General features: G+C 36.0%; 1 long non-coding RNA gene across 1 annotated transcript; it reads left to right on the top strand.

Moving 5' to 3' along the window:
• The first annotated feature begins 1,792 nt into the window (after positions 1–1,792).
• Positions 1,793–9,289, top strand: LOC116586163. The gene is made up of 3 exons (XR_004283919.1): positions 1,793–2,798; positions 6,720–6,749; positions 6,983–9,289. It is a non-coding gene; the product is annotated as an uncharacterized LOC116586163 (long non-coding RNA).
• Positions 9,290–17,006: the final 7,717 nt, after the last annotated feature.

Here is a 17,006-nt window from a genome sequence, read left to right as displayed (position 1 = left end):
TTCATCATCACCTAAATTCAGTTCCTTCTTGCCCCACTTCATTGCCTCTATGCCCTCCACACACAAACTAAAGTCCTCATAAAACTAGTTTTAATGGTATCTATACTACTGTACACATTTTTCAAAGAGGGTTTCTAAAACTGGAAAACTTGGTTTGAGTTTCAAATAGATGAGATAATAGTTTCTCTGATGTCTGAATTTCATTTTGTGGCATCAAACTAGACGACTCACTGTGTTTGTGCCATCCTAATTTAAGGATCATTTAAAAAATATTCCATTCTTTCTAGAAATTATAAAAATATAATTTGCTAAAAATTTCTTATCATAGACTTTTTAAAGAAATGTTTTTTTTTCATAATATTAACTAGTAGTAACTGGAATCAAGCCAGAAACAACACACTAAGGAATAATTTATGATAAACTACAGTTGAGCAAAGTTTTTTCTTTTAACAAAAAATATATAACAGGTAGTATTCAGCCATTTTGTACTGTAAACTCTAGAAGACATCACTTTGAGGTATACTTAGTGTAGGTATAAGCACATATATTATAGGTGCAAGAAATTAAAAAAAAAACACACTTGCTTATACATTATTAAGTTTTGGGGAGAAAGGGAGAGCCTAACAATTTTTCCATAAGCAAGGTTTAGGCCATAAAGAAGATAGAAATATCTTATTTTCTATTCAGTTAACAGGTTTTAGCAGTTTTCTGAATACTTATGAGTAGCTCAGAAATTCATATAAGTTCATGTAATTCACACAGCATCTGTTGTGAAAAAATAAAGTGATAATTTACATCCAATTAAAATATTTTTCATTAGATAAAATGCTTTAATAAACTAACAAACATATAAGAAAATAGTATTCGTTGGAAATAAAACAACTTAATTTTCTATAGAGCATGAAAAGAATCCAAGATTGGTCAACTAAAAAAAGAATTAAGAGTCTAAGTCTTTTATGTAAAAATCTAATCCACTGAATACCTTTTTAAAAACTGTGTGTCCTTAACGTCCTACAATTTATGTAAGTTATTTGAAAGCATATCTGCTTACTGGGTGTATTCTTATTGATCTACTAAAAAATATATATCTACCAACCCCTTCATAGCTACCATACAAGTAGAAATTTCAGGAGTACTTCTTAAACATACTCACCTTTCTTCTTTTAAATGTTTGCCAATTATACTACCTGACAATATATGCAGCCATGGCTTAAAAGGAAGTTACAGGTTTTTTTTTTTTTAATTAATTTCTCTTTTCTGATATGAAGATTCTTTACCTTTAAAAATAAGCTTATATCCAATTTGGCAGGCAATTATGCAAATGTATTCTGTTAGGGCAGATTCCAATGGTAAAACAGAAAATAAACTTAAGAAAAATGGGGGAGTCAAGCAAAGAGAAAGTTGGTGGGTCTTGCTTTTTTTTTTTTTTTTTTTTTTACTTTAAATATTTTTAGGCCTCTTTACCACTGCTGTTGGGTCATTTCTCTTAGCTATACTAAAGAGCCTTTGTCAGTCTGGAGGAGGCAGCCATGTGTCCACGAATGCTTATTTAGTACGCTGAGGACAGATGGCCTAGAATTGCTGAAGAAGACCTTAAGATATATTTAAAAGAGGAAAGGGAAAGAAACAATAAGGGAGGAAATAAATTAGAGAAGAGGCAAATGTGTAGCCAGGAAAAGTACCCGCATACACACACACACACACACACACACACACACACACACGCACGCACATGCACACAAATGAAGGCAAAGTATAAAGTGGTAAGTAGGACCTGATTTTTTATAGATTTGCTTTTTCTGTAGAAACTTTAATTTTCATTATTGTTGATTTGTTGTCTTTTTAGGAGAAACCTGACAATCATAGTTACTGCTGGTTTGGGCTTAGTCTGTTTTAGTTGCTATATAACTGCACTTTTGCTTCTTATAGCATCCAAACTTGAAATATAAATTTTGATTCAGAAAAGCTCAAGGGATTTACTTAAATCAAGCTGAATTAAATTGAAATCCCCAACACCCTAAGAGTCAAGGCTTTAACACAATTTGTTTGAGTCTATCGTAATTAATTTATCCTGCTCAGCATTTTATTTCTTTTTTTTGTGTTATTTTAAGAAAATGTACACATGACTGCCCAATCCAAACCTCCTGATGGGTTGTTTCATGTGTACTGGGAATGGGAGAGGAAGTGGGGACGGAGAACGGAGGGGCACCGAGACATCAGTGGGTAACACTATTCTTGTTTTTGTTTTTTGTTTTTTTGTTTTTTTTCCCAAATAAACTGTGTGAGATGTGGTGAGATGATTAAAAACTGACATTAGTGGATTTTTACTGTGTATTTTTTTCTTTCCCACTTATCGAATTAACATTTTCCCATTTTCTTCAGATTTATTCTATTTCAACCATGTTCTGACGATGCCAGGTAACAGAGGGCTGTTGCTTCAATTGCCAGGTTTTCTAATGCTCATAAAACAAATATTAGATTCCAAATTTCTTATTGCCTTCTGAGTTGTCATGGTTATCAAATGACACCTTCTCTAAATTCTCTCTCATTTTAACTCTTTTTCATGCTTTGTATAAACAGGCTGCTTGAAAATCAAGGGGAAAAAAAAAAAACATCAAGTTTGGGTGCTATAAGAAGCAAGAAACACAGAAGGAAAGAAATATTTTGTTAACCACAAATTGAAAGTGGAAAGATTTTATCCAGAAGCATTAAATGTCATTAAACATAAGAAGTCTAAAAAATACCTGCTTTATATAATGGTTCTCTGAACAAGCTCTCGGCAACTTGCAGCCTGCTAAGTGAGTGACTCTTGCATTGTGGTTAGAGTTGTTTTTTTTTTTTTTTTGCAACATCCACCCCCCCCACACCCCCACCCACCAATCACCACCACCAGTGAAATGGGCATCAAGGATGCTGGATCTTTCTAAAGTAAATATAAGGGGTATTTTTTTGGATACAAGCACCTTTAAAAATAGAAAGGAAGAGGATTCATAAACAGAGCCTTTGAAAATGTACAATACTTCTGTCTTACAAAAACATCTGTTGCTCAGATGAGTATTTGGAACACTGAGTGCTTCAGATTACCCCTCAGAAGGTGTGTTGGGAAGTGTCTCTGTGGACTTGGCCCCAGGGGAGGTCAACCCGACTCTCGGCCTGTTGGCTCAGCAATTTACCCGTGGTCAGCTCGTCTTGCCATAATCATACGCTGGCGCCCCGAGCCTGTTTCTTAACTGTACTCTGTACCTTCTAATGAAAGCATCCCAAAATATCTCCAACCGCCCAAATTCTGGGGCAGCCATGACCTCAGATGGGACTGCAGGACACACTGCATTTGCTCAGACAGAGTCGTTGATAAAAATCTCCCTGTTTTGATGACGGAAATTCTCTCCCTCTCTAGTTCTTGTCACTTCATAACTCACGGTTACTTGCATGAATTCCAGAATCTTTGACACAGAGCTGATTAGGAAGCTCTAACCCAATGCACAACACCACAATCTCATGTAACTTGGAGCTTTTATAGTTAAGGAAAGAAAAAATAGGGGGAAAGGTCATTATAAAATAACTTTCTGTGCTTAAAGCAATAAATGCAACAGCAAAAAAAAAGTCACATGTGCAAATCAAAAGAGATAATTCATTTGCAAGTTATCTGAAAACTGTAGTTTATCTCCTGTACAAATGGGACAGGAGTTCTTGGTGGGGCTATGCGGAAGTGGCTGTGGATAAATGTATGTGATCTCAGACTTTACTACAACCCTTTAGGGAAGATTTCAGCTTTGAGGATAATAAAACAAAAGGAGGAGAGGCCAGTTTTCTTGAAAAGTTCAAATGGAAAAGCAAGCAAATAAACAAGAACTCTATTTAAATTCAACAGGTGTCCTTAGGGCACCTTTCTCTTGCCACACCTTTGTATTATCAAGTAAGGTAACTCAGTGTCTTGTTCAATGTGGCTTGAACAGGAAAACACACACACACACACACACACACACACACACACACTTAACAACCGGTTAAGGAAATAAGCAAAAGATAAAACTTAGATAAAAAAACCCAGAGAGATCTCTATTGTTATTTTGCCATGTTTTATATGCATTTTGAAAGCTTTGAAGCCTCTTCAAAATAATGCTCATAGATATCCAGCACAATTCACACAACTTGATTCTTAAAAGCGCCTTTTGTACTCGGATAATATCGGTTAGAGCATGTATTTGAACAAGCCTCCCAGATTTAATGCTTTTATTTAAGGGAAAAAATTTACTTATAAAAAATGGGTAATACAAAACATACCGACATGATTTTGTTAAAAATACAAAGCATTATCGTTTATATGGTAGTGACTTTCTCCCACAAGTATGCTTTGTAAATGTGATTGAATGAGAAGGAAAAGAAATCTTTTATTATCTCAGTTCTCAAAAGCTTTACTGTGTAAGCTACACTTGCTCCTAAGTATAGCAGAATTACACCACGTCAGGATGTTGTGGAGCAAACAACTAACAAGGCACTAATAAGGATCCTTGCATGCATTTAAGTACAGGTTGACAAAAATAATTCCTCTATTATTTATTTAAAAATATAAGCCGAAGGCCCAAATTCTGATGTAGTGTTTCTATTACTAGCCCGTTTCCTTCTAAGATTCACATATTTCAAATCTATGCACTTCACTTTGCTGTGAGTCAATAGTGTCTTCTAAATGTATGCAAACATATTTATATATAGTAGTCAAATATACGTGAAAAAATGCAGATTATGTATATTTAGCTCATTGTATATGGCTTTATATATATGATAATAATTATAGTGCACTTCTTAAAACTAGGAAAAAAAAAAAAAAGCACAAATTCACTGTAGCCTAGGAACTCCATGTGTCTTTGGCTACTTTTATTTTTCTCTCTCCACTGTGGTGGGACAAATCTGCCGGGATCACGAGCCGGGTTGAAAACAAGTGCAAGTCAATTGTACCTTGCTAATTTTTCATACGCTTTTTTCTTTAACTGCAGAGCTCTCTTTTTTCTCTTTTTTTTTTCAGAATCACTTAAAAAAATTTTTTTTTGCAATCTATTTTTTCCCCTAGAAAGTAACCCCTTGTGTCCTACCTTAGGCTCCTCACTGAATGATCTCTTTTTCTTCTAATTATATTTCTTCACCTTGGGAGGGACTCACACTGCTTCAGGATAAGCAACCCAGAAGAGCCTAAGGTCAGGTGTGCCCTAGAATCTAACTCTAGAAATTACAATCATGGAATAAGAGCAAGAGAGGGAAAGAAGAGGCAGAATAGGGAATTTCTAATGATATGAGGCTTATTCTGAGGAATAATTAACCGAACAACCTCCTATGTTACATCACTTGCTTGAAATCTCAGAGGACAGACTGAAGAATTTAGGAAGCTGATCTGAATCGGTTTCCTACAGCCATGAGCTTAACAAATTAGTTGTATCAGTGATCAAGTCTCCAAGTTTTATTTCCCAAGTATTTACTGCTCCAGGGTCCAAAAAAATACAATTTTATTCACAAACCAGCAGAACACAGAGAGGAACACGGGTATCTTACACATGAAGGATACTCAAATTTAAATCATCCAAAGAAGAGGAAATTGACTTAATTTGAAATGAGGCTTTCATTCCTCTTAAAAATGGGATTCAATGAAGGAATTAATGGGGGTCAGCAAGACAGAAGGTTTCTAAGATAATTCTTGAAGTAAATGGGGGAAGTGCGGGAACATTTGTGAAATGCAAACTCTTCAGGTAGAGGAATTGTAGGTAGAAAAGGGAAGAACATTGGGAGAGCTTTTAAACCAGATTTTCAGCTGGGCTTTTGTTTAACACATATGCAAATGTGTGCACTGCTTCATTTGAATATTTATTTACTGCATTTGTGAAGGAAATTGGGGGATTATAGCCTCTTCCCAGCTGTGTTTTAGTTAATGACTGGTCAGCCTATTAGCCTGCTCCACTAAACGGATTCTCTGCACAAGCAACACCTTTTTTACCCTGCCTAGAAATTCTTCACATAAACAACCGTGGGGAAAACAGTAAACCAAATCCAGGGAGCTTTACACCAAAAATGAAAATATCCCCCCAGAATCATTAGAAATAAGTAAGAAAGTTATTTGACAATGATGACTTTCGCATTTTTATAATAAACAAAGCAAACATTTGCTATCAAGTATTGTAGGGGAAAGGGGAGTCAGCTCATTGAAATTTCTCTTTACTGAGAATGAATTCAGGTTACTGTTTTAAATGGTCTTTCTTTTCTTTCTCTAGTACTTGCTCACTCATTGTCCCCTATGAGCATAAACACACACATCAACGAAAATGTCATGAATTACTTGGGCAATTATTAATATTTGACAAATTCACTGGAATCTGAATTTCATAATTTCCCCCATCTCCTCACTGCCAAAAAAACACAGAAGGAGAAAGAGTAAATAACATTTCTCTAGCAACCAAACTCAGTGTACTGTCATTGCTCAAACCAAATTATTGAGAAGGATCAGTACCAGTTATGAGATTAAAGACTTATATCAAGACAAGCTCATTTCGAAGGATTAATGGTGAGCAAATCTTTAGGTCAAAAAGCTCTAATATAACATGTGTAGCAGTCTATAATTTATTGATTGTTATTAAGAAAAGCAGGATCTATTTTCTGTTAAGTTTAAATGTCTCAACCAATAGGAAAAAATTTACCTTATTTCCAAAATGTCTGTCTTCTTTATATCATTTCAGATTTTATTTACTATAGATCCACCCATACAGGTGAGAACACTCACTAATTTTAATACAGTCAGAATGAATCCATGGAAATGCAAGAGCCAGATTCTTACCATCAAAATTCTGAATTTTTCTGTCTGGATCTAAGAAAAGCCTGAACTTTAATTTTATTAGCAGGATGACCTTTCTAGAATATTTATAAAATAGTTATTTATCAGAAGTATTAATACTGAAGAGAATTTTTTTTAATTTTTAAAAAAAAATTTTTTTGTCAACAGCTTGTTTGTGCTTATGTGCGAAGTATTACAGCAAATAAAGAGACAACAATGGAGAACCTAAGAGCCACACAGACATGAAGAATGTTCCTGGAGCAACATTACCATTTTTCATAGTTGGAAAAACTGAGTATCCTACAGTAGACAGAGAATTTAAATATTTATAGAACAAAAGCTGATAATAAAGGAAGACATGCTGTCAGACCTCAAGATATACAGAGAAGTAACAGTTACGTTGACAAAAGAATATTACAAGAATAAATATTTTACCTAAGAAAACACCTTTAGCTACTTCACTGCTAAGATACTGTCAGTGGGGCCCATTATACTTAAAACCACTCCGAAGAGCAGAAAGAAGTTTCGGTTACACATTTCACGCCATCCTTCTACATCAGAAGTGAATGGTGTACACTTCTCAATGGCATCGTTTTCCCCCTTCCCACATGAGTTTCGAAACCATCTCATAAGCCTGTCAGGCATATTTCTTGTTCATTCCTTCTGTGGGGCAGAGGCAGACAGATTGCTGGATCAGATAGTGCAATACGCTGTATACTGCATTTGAAATGTGCCTTTTTTTAAAGCAGCAGATTTATTGATTTTCTTAAGTAGAAAATATGCACCCGGACATTAGACAAACACAGACTAAACACAGACTGAGGAAAAGCTGATAATTTGATTAAACTGACTGAGCTTTTGTTGTCTGTGTTTGGGGAATTTCCAATAATGCTCAAGTGCCAAGCGCCCCTCTTCTACTGAATTTAACAAATGTAATCCCTAAGCACAATGAATGTTACAATTATACTGTATTTGGAGAATTGTTTTTCCTCAGAAAAATATTTTGATGAGCCTATATATTGCTTAGGTTGAAAGGAAGGGTGGGGTGAAAATCTTGCCTTGCTCAAGATACAGGACTTTATTCAGAAAGGGGTCTAAGTATTAGCTAGGCAAAAAGCATTCATTCAGTGGAAATATTTTCTTTCTTTCTATCTACATACCTATCAAGATTACAGAGATATAATTGATTAAATGTAATTTCCTCAATTTTAGGGTCAAATTGAGTTCAATATTTAAGGTTTATAATGCTTCACAGTGTCATTTCACATGTCGTAGGGAACAGTTTAGTTGTCTCAAGACGTCAAAAAGCTCTGGTTATTTAATTTACTCTTATGGATGCCTGCAATGAAATTAGTGGCAGAAAGGGTGTGTGTGTGTGTGTGTGTGTGTGTGTGTGTGTGTGTACAGGGATAAGGGAATCATAGTTAAAATTATGTGAGGATTACTGAGTTTTATGAATCAATTGAGTGAGCCCTTGTGAACATCAACTATAAACACCTCTGAGCTGTCCCTGTATTTTTTTTTTTTAAATCATTTAGACTATGGCATCGAGAACAAAATCTAATTCCCTTATATTCTGCAAGGACTGTACCACAAAAATTTCTAGCCGCTTAACCACAAAGACTTTCACCTTTATTATTATCTATGCCTCTGCTTACTAGATTTTTAATCATTCATAGTGTTCCTCACCTTTTATTTACCATTCTTTTGCAATGTTATTTTGTTCCTTCTTTTCCACTGGCTCAAACTTCAGGATTTTATGTGTTGCCATTATGATATTTAATCACCTGCTAGTTTTTGTCCTGTCCAGTTCATATTGGATAGCTTTCCCAAAACTCTCTACTCCAGTTAATCTAACTAATAATACATCTGGTTACAAATTTTCACAAGTTTGTTGAGTATATTTCAACTCTAGGCTCTTTTCCTTGGCCTATACTTTTTCCCAAGCATAGGCTTAGACCCTAAATAGGTAATCATTAAGGTGACCAGATAGAATCATAACCTAGAAGGTCACCGCTTAACAACTGCTCATCCATAATGGGACAGCTGAACTATTAGTAAGATCATCTCAGTTTTGTTTTTACTTACCGAAATGAATTTCAATTACAGATTCTACTGTTCTTTTTAAATTTCCTTTGAGTCAAGGATATTGATGCACAAATTAAGGTAACACTGAAGTTTAAAATCACTTTGCCTTCCTTGTATTAATATAGGAATTTATTTAATGATTCATTTCAGCTGGCCTGAGGATGTTTAAACAGAGCCACATAGGAGATAGATTTAAAGATAATTTAAATCCATCCTTTTTCTGACTTGCCTCTCTGCCTTTCCAACTGTATGACAAAGATAATTTTCACTAACTCTTTTTCATCCCTCACAAACTCATTAGGGAAATAACATGTAAAAAATAAGTTGCCAATTTTTAGAGAACATTTTATAATTGTGTGAAGCTTATCATAATAACATCCAACGACAATTCAAACATATCCCATTTCATTCCATCATTTATAATTTTAGCATTTAGAAATTGTGTGTGTGCACATGTGTGTATGTATATATATAAATTTATTTAATTATATGAAAATATATAAATATAAATTATATAAAAAATAAAATATTTGTATCTATCTATATGTACATAAGAACTAAATCATATGCAACCAAGTAATGCCCATTTTATTTTGACATATATTCTTCCTCTTTTAATCTGGATCTGGGGGAAAATGGTATATTCACTATTAAATACAACATTTGTTCCTTAATATTCTGGTGGTAATTGTCTTTAGAGAAGTCAGCCTACGAAGTCCAGAGACTAGAAGTTAGGAAACCTATATTCATCTGGGGATTCTACCTTGGGCAACTTAATTACCTTTCTCTCTCTGTTTCTTCATCTGCAAAATCACAAAGTTAGAATAAATGTCCCTTATAACTAAAGAATTGAAATTCATATATTTAAATTCTGTGGATTTTAATTTTCTCTTTGTGAAAACTTATTTTGGCAGTCACAAGAATCTTTGAAATCAACCATCAGGGCTTCAGTACTTTCTCGGGTGTCTGGGTACTAAATCGAACTTCTAATACCCATACTCCATGAAACCCTAATTCAAATCAAGAAATGTGCTGTGGGTGGTGTAGGTGAGCTCCAGCAGCACACAGGAAGCCTTACCGGAAGGTATCAACTGAAAGGAAACACACATGGAAATATGCTGTCACCCATACTGAAACCTTTTGCAGCCAACCGAGGCCTTTTATGGGATCTCCCAAGCATGGCCACCCACAGCTGCCATCGCGTCAGCTAGCTTCTCTTCTCTCTTTTAAATAATCACTAAATGTAGGCTTTTATGATGCATGTTTTGCTGAGGATGTATCTCCCGTATACTTTCAAATAACTGGCTTTTCTGGCAGGGTTTTAATGCATTTTTTAACATAGGGCTTTCTACACTACTTGAAATTCCTTGGACTTCAGGGGAATTGAGAGAAAAGAAAGACTCCACAATCTCTACTAAGGAAACAGTGTTGAGCCTAACAATGTTATTTCATATTTTTAAATAAGGGGAAAAAAAACCCCTACTCTGCCTTGCACGTAACTTATTAAATTACTTTTTAAAAGTAGCAGAAAGGTTTATTCTATTAAAATAATCTTATCTTTTACCAAAAATAATTATTAAATATAGGCTCTTTAATTTATATTGTTTTCATAAACAATTTATATTGTTTTATAAACTATAAATTTTACATATATTAATTAATTAATTTACATATATATTACACTCATTTGCAGGACTATAATTCCATTGCAGATTAACTATGACCGAATTTTATCCATATTCCATTCTTTAAGTTATTTTTCTATTCAAGATTTTATTCCTAATGCAGAGATATGTACATTCATGCAAACAAAATTACAGTTTTACCCATTTTACATGCAAACATGGAGGTTTTTTTAAAAAACCAAAGGATGCAGCTGCCCATGTCACGTCATCCTACCAACAAAATATATTCAAAAAACGAAAGGCTTCTTCCTCTAACCATTGCAGTATAATAATTATTTTAAATAGTCAATCATGTCAGAAATAACACCTAATGATAAGAAATGAGAATTTTTCTTAGTAGTAATTTATTTTACTTTATATTTATTCAAATATATTTATGAAGACTTAATCAGCATTATTTGAACAGATATTTATGGAGCCATGCTATCTTATTTGGTGGGGAGGAAAAAGATATAAATAAGATCTGATTCTGGACACAGAGATCTTTCTAATGTATTAGATGAGATAAGAAGGGGGTATAAATAGCTTTAGCACAAGACTCAATCTGGTAAGGCACTTAAGTTTAAAAATGTGTGTGAGCACGCGCATGTGATTATGAACATTTCAGCAAGTAGAAATGGAAGATTTCAGCTGAGGTTGAAATTTGGGCTGCCCTTTGAAGGAAGAACATTTCAACAGGTGGGAAGAGTGGGGAAGCCTCTTGGCCATGTGAAGGCAGCCACAACACCAAGGTGTTTGTAAGTACATGCAGTCAACAGTGACCAGTTCTGATTTAGCTTTAGCAGCGCTAAGGCGACTTCTAAGAGGCGCATTATAAAAATGAGGTACAGCTTAATTTGCAGAAGGGCTTGAAAGCCAAGTTAACATCGCAGGGTTTGTTTCATGGGCCCTGCCGACAGGGGGATAAAGATAAAAAAAGAAGGGGTGCCTGGGTGGTTCAGTCGTTAAGCCTCTACCTTCGGCTCAGGTCATGATCTCAGGGTCCTGGGATCAAGCCCCACATCGGGCTCTCTGCTTGGCAGGGAGCCTGCTTCTCCCTCTCCCACTCCCCCTGCTTGTGTTCCCTCTCTTGCTGTGTCTCTCTCTGTCAAATAAATAAAACAAATCTTAAAAAAAAAAAAAAAAATATATATATATATATATATATATATATATATATATATATAAAAGAAAAGGAGTGATGATGAACTTGGCAAGAAAGGATGAGCAGAGGCATCATTTAGGAGGGGACACAAAACGTAGGCAATGTAAAACAAGAGTCTGAACAAAATAATGAAAAGAGAAATGGCACTGAAGTATCAGGTACAAGAGAAATTCCAACAGAGTCCTAACTGCTGATGACCAATAGATAGCTGTGAACTGGGGAGATTATGGGTCTGCTGAAGAGATGGGAGTTTGGATTACGGACAGGGAGACAAAACTACTAACAGAAGACATGGGGATGGTTACAAAAGAAGACAGATTAGGGGAAATCAACTCTAGATACACACTTTCTAGGAGACATCCAAATGGCAACTTGAAAAGTAAGGCAACTATATCAGTGTGATTATGATACCGGGTAAGAGGGGAAGCCTGAGTGTTTTTTGTTTTTTTGAAACACTGAAAGAGTAATTTAAAGTGTTAAATGAAATGAAGTGGTCAGATCCTGAATCAGCTAAGAAGGCCGTGAAAAAGAATCATCTTCACTATTTCAGGGTTCAGTCATCAACTTCGTGCTTCCTTCCTCCCTGTCCTGTAAGCTCACGTGCTCTCTTTTCAGGCCGGATCCTCTCCCAGGATTTAGGTCCGGCTGATCGCCTAAATCTTAAAAGTCTGGAGCTGCAGAGTTAGGACAAAGAAAAAGAGGTGGATGTCATGTTCACAAGGGCAAAAATTAAAATGTTGGAAGTGGATGGTATCACTAAAAGCAGAGGGAACAGGGAGGAGAGGGAAGTGGCCTTAGGGGAAACACCTAGATTTTGGTTTACAGAAGAAGCAGGGAAAATTAGAGGAGGCAGGATAGGAGGCATTGAAGGAAAATCTGGGGAGAAAGTGTCAGGAAAGCTGATTTGCCTGGAGAGCGGAAAGGAGAAGTGGTCAAGAAATCCGAAATGTTGCTGGCAGGTTAACACACAGAGTTCTGAGGAAAAGAACCCAAGAAGAGATGTTATCATAAGAAGGTTAAATTAGTCAAGATTTTCAGAGTTACTAAAGGGAGACGTGGAGACGATACGGATTAAGGGTGAGTAGGATAATATGAGACTAAGTGGGGAGAAGATGGGTGACAGGATAGGCCAAAGCTGGCTAAAGAAAGATTAAAAAAAAAAAAAAAAAGGCAATGGAGAGAAAAGGTCAGAGTTTGTGTTAGACTGGTAATTGTGCATAACACTTAACTGGAGCAGTATGGACGGACTTCCTAGGAAATAAAGAAGATTTTGATTAAACTAATGTATAGAGCTAAATCAAAATCAAATCTGCAGTTACAATGTCAAAATGTCTTACAATGTGGAATCTCTGTGATCAATGTTTATTGGCTCTACTGAAAACCTTTCCAACAAGCTGGTGAAATAAGGTCTCGAATTTTGAAACAAATCTCCTATAGACTGAACTGGCTACCACCCCCCCATTCATATTTTTGAAGCCCTAAGTCTATTATGATGACATCTGAAGATGGAACCTATGGGAGCTAATTAGACAATCAGGTCTAAATTAAGTCTTAAGGGTCATAAGGGTAGTGCTCTTATGGTGGGATCAGCGCCCTTACAAGAAGAGACACCAGAGAACCCGAATCTCTCTTAACCACCATGGGAAGAAGGTAACCATTTGCAAGTTAGGAAGAGAGCTCTCACCAGAAAGTGATCACGCTGGCGCTCTGATCTCAGAATCTCAAATTTCAAAATAAATTTGCCGTTTAAGCCACTGAGTCTATGGTATTTCGTTATGGCAGCCTGAGTAAATTAAAACACAGTCAGCGATTTTTACCCCTAATTCTGGGTATTTGTGTATAATATTTAAATATAGTTAATATCAGATTTAAGAATATGAAACTTTATAAAACAAAACAGAATCTTATTCTTTATAAGGTTTGAATAGAAATTGAGTAATGAAAAAGCAGAAAAAAATGAAGTAAGAAGGAGCAAAGAAACCGAGTCATTTGGAAAATTTTTAAACATCTTGCAAATGTCCTCAAATAAATAGCTATGAATAGTAGCAACGGAAGTTGATCTTTTCCTGTGTCTCTAGCGCCTTCCCAAGCCATCTCATTTAATCCTCATGAGAACCCTTTAAGGTAGGTAACACACTATTGGTACTCACTTTTCATAAGGAAGAAAAGACCCAGGGAACTAAAATAAAACTTGCCCAATATTACCTACATGCCATTAAAAAGCTATATGTATATAAAAGCAGTATATGGATACTGCTTCTACAGTATCCATATGTTTGAAGACTTATGTCAATTAAAAAAAATCATTTTCCTTCATTTTCTTACTTTCATATAAATTACACTTAAAAAAATATTCCATGCTAGCATTCATTTACTACCTCTCTCTCTCTCTCAAAATGGAGACAGTAAAGCAGCAGCAGTAGAGACTAATATATACGTGAAATGTCTAGGACAAGGTTTAGATTTTGGATTTTCAAGGTTATGTTCATTGAGCATTACTTACAGTAGTCAACATATGGAAACAGCCTAAATGTCCTTCAAGAGACAAATGGGTATGTATAATATCTATCTGCCACCATCCCTCTTCCCTCCCTCCACACAATGGAATATTACTCATTCTTAAAAAAGAAGAAAATCCTGTCACCCGCAATGACACGGCTGGAGCTGGAGGGTATTACGCAAGACACAGAAAGACAAATACTGTATGACCTCACTTATATGCGGAATCCAAAGCTGTCAAACTTATAGATGCAGAGAGTAGGATGGTGTTGGCAGGGGTTGCGGGAGAAGGGAAATGGGGTGATGTTGGTGAAAGGATACAAAGTTTCAGTCATGGGAGATGAAAAGTTCCGGAGATCTAAGTTACTGCACGGTGATGGGAATTAACAATAGTGTAGATACACTTGAAATTTGCTAAGAAGATAGGTCTTAAATCTCACCCCACCTACAACCACACAAGGGGTGATGGATATGTAGATTAGCGTGGGGTGATCATTTTACGGTGTATACATTTATCAAAATATCAAGTTGTACATCTTAAACATATACAATTTGGATATGTCAGTAACTCAATAGAGCTGTTAGGAATTGTTTTCTGAAATGTACATCATTTAGTTAAACTCTCCCCCCCTTTTTTTTTTTATCCTACACAAAACTTCAGCAAAGATCTAGTTTCTTGATCATTCCAAGTGACAATGAAGAATTTCTAACCCTCAAAATGTCTCTCTTCTCTTAACTACAAGTTTTTAAAAAGCTGTCTATCCAAAATTCCCTATAACTTTCAAACATGGATTTTAAAAAAAGAAAAGAGAAATACAATAATCTTCTAAGTGTAAGTCTACCGTTTAGGTGCACTGTCATTTCAGAGAGCAAAGAACAAGCTCCTATTCAACCTAGCCCAGGCAGTTTTACACTTGGCTATTTTTACTGAGAGTTCATTCAATCCCCCACATCTCTTGACAAGAGCAGTGACTGAGCTAGGTGGCCTGTGCCTTATTTAGATCAGCACATTGTGTGGCTACAGGACGGTGGCACATTTCCTTGGGGCCCAGAGGAGTGGAGGCAAGTAAAATTTTACAAGGTGGACTTTTATACTTTTTCCGAGAGTTGAGTAGCAATAGGGAGTGACTTGATCCTGCTGGAGACACTGTCCAGTGTCCTGTTAGCAGCAGAGCTGAGTGTGTCCAGGGCAGAAAGAGCCAACTCTGTCAGCAGCCGGCAGGCATTTATGTGGTGTATCGAGATCATCCCTATGACTGTCACTGAGGAAGCAGCACTTCACTTCTTAAAATATCTTGTACAAAACTAAAAGGAAATTGCACCAAGTATGGCATCTGGGAGTGAGGTACACAGCTGCTAAAGACAGGAAATTTAAATTAAAGCTGCTTTCTCCCATCCCCCCGATTAGATTCCTTTTTATATTTTTTTTCAGGTCTCATGATAATAGAAGATGAATGTAGAGTGTCAGAGGGACTGTGCAATTTCTCTATTTTCTAAGCAGTCTAATCCAATGCACCTCAAATTTTCCATTGGGGCTTGGTCCAATGATGTAAGAAGAAGGAACAGGTTGGTGGTTTGAAGAAAAAAGAAGAGGCGGCAGAACACCTCCAATTGCTTACAATTTACTGTTGGCTAAGCAGTAAACATAACTTCCAGACTTGCCAGCCTCCTTACGCTGGCCATTTTTATCTCCCTTTCTCCATAAGCCGCTCAAAGCCATACCCCAAAGTACTCTGACATAAAACCATTGGAGGGTGTGGTCTCTGCTTGTACTGGGCAATGAATAGGGAAGCTATTTATTTCTAGGGCATCTCTGTTCAGTGACTCATGTTTGGACTGGAAAATTGGCCACAGCTTTCTAGCAGCTCTTTCCTGCCAGCTATCCTGGCATTCTACCCAGCGCTTCCACTGCCCCTCCCCCTTTCTCCTTGCCCAGTCTGCTTTTATATTCCTAAAGCCCCCACTTAATAATAGTCATTGTTCCACGTTAACCTTGAGGATCTGGGAGGAAGGACAGTGAAGGGCGTAGCTGTATGCTATAATGAGCATTTGGCGCTATAGCAGGTGGAAAAGGCTTTGGGGATCTGGGCAGATTAGGAGGAGAGGGGGCTCTAGCAGATGTTGAAGCAGGATGATGTATTGCTGCTCACTCTGGGATTCAGACAATACCAGTGCAAAAGTGGAACAGGGAAAAGGGGGAAAAATTGATCCCTTTTGATACAAACTGGGCTAGAAACCAGACACACTTGAAAGTGAGCTTTTAAGGAAGACAAATTTGTTTCCAGGCACTGAGGTTTTCCTGTGTCTGTTTTTTTTTTTTTTTTTTCCTAATGGCAGATCAATTGCCAAATTGTTCTTTTAATTTGAATGTTAACTATAATCAAGGCTTGACTTATTTCCCCTCAGCTACACTCTTACTAATCTGACTTCTTTGTAGCAAAAGAAAAATAGAAATAGTTGCATCAAGAATTTCATTTTAGCCTGCCTTCCGAACTGAGAACCCCCAAAAAAGGTAAAGGTGAATGATGTTTAATTAATGATTGGTTTTACCATTTCAAGAAATATATATTTAATGTTACTTGTTTGCTTTGTACGAGGCAATTAGATAATTTTAAAAGTTGATGCAAATAAATGTTCTTTTCACTTTACAAAGAATAAGAATGAAAATTAATCTTAATAGATCTATGCTAACTATTCCCAGTTCTAATTTCTAATATTTATTTCAGTGTGTTTTATGAAATTCTACAAATAGAAATAAATTACCTCCTGTACTATA

The sequence above is a fragment of the Mustela erminea genome, chromosome 3 (assembly GCF_009829155.1).
Source record: "Mustela erminea isolate mMusErm1 chromosome 3, mMusErm1.Pri, whole genome shotgun sequence".
NCBI lineage: Eukaryota > Metazoa > Chordata > Mammalia > Carnivora > Mustelidae > Mustela > Mustela erminea.
Note: the sequence above shows the minus strand (reverse complement) of the source record. Positions and strands in the feature narration are given on the sequence as shown.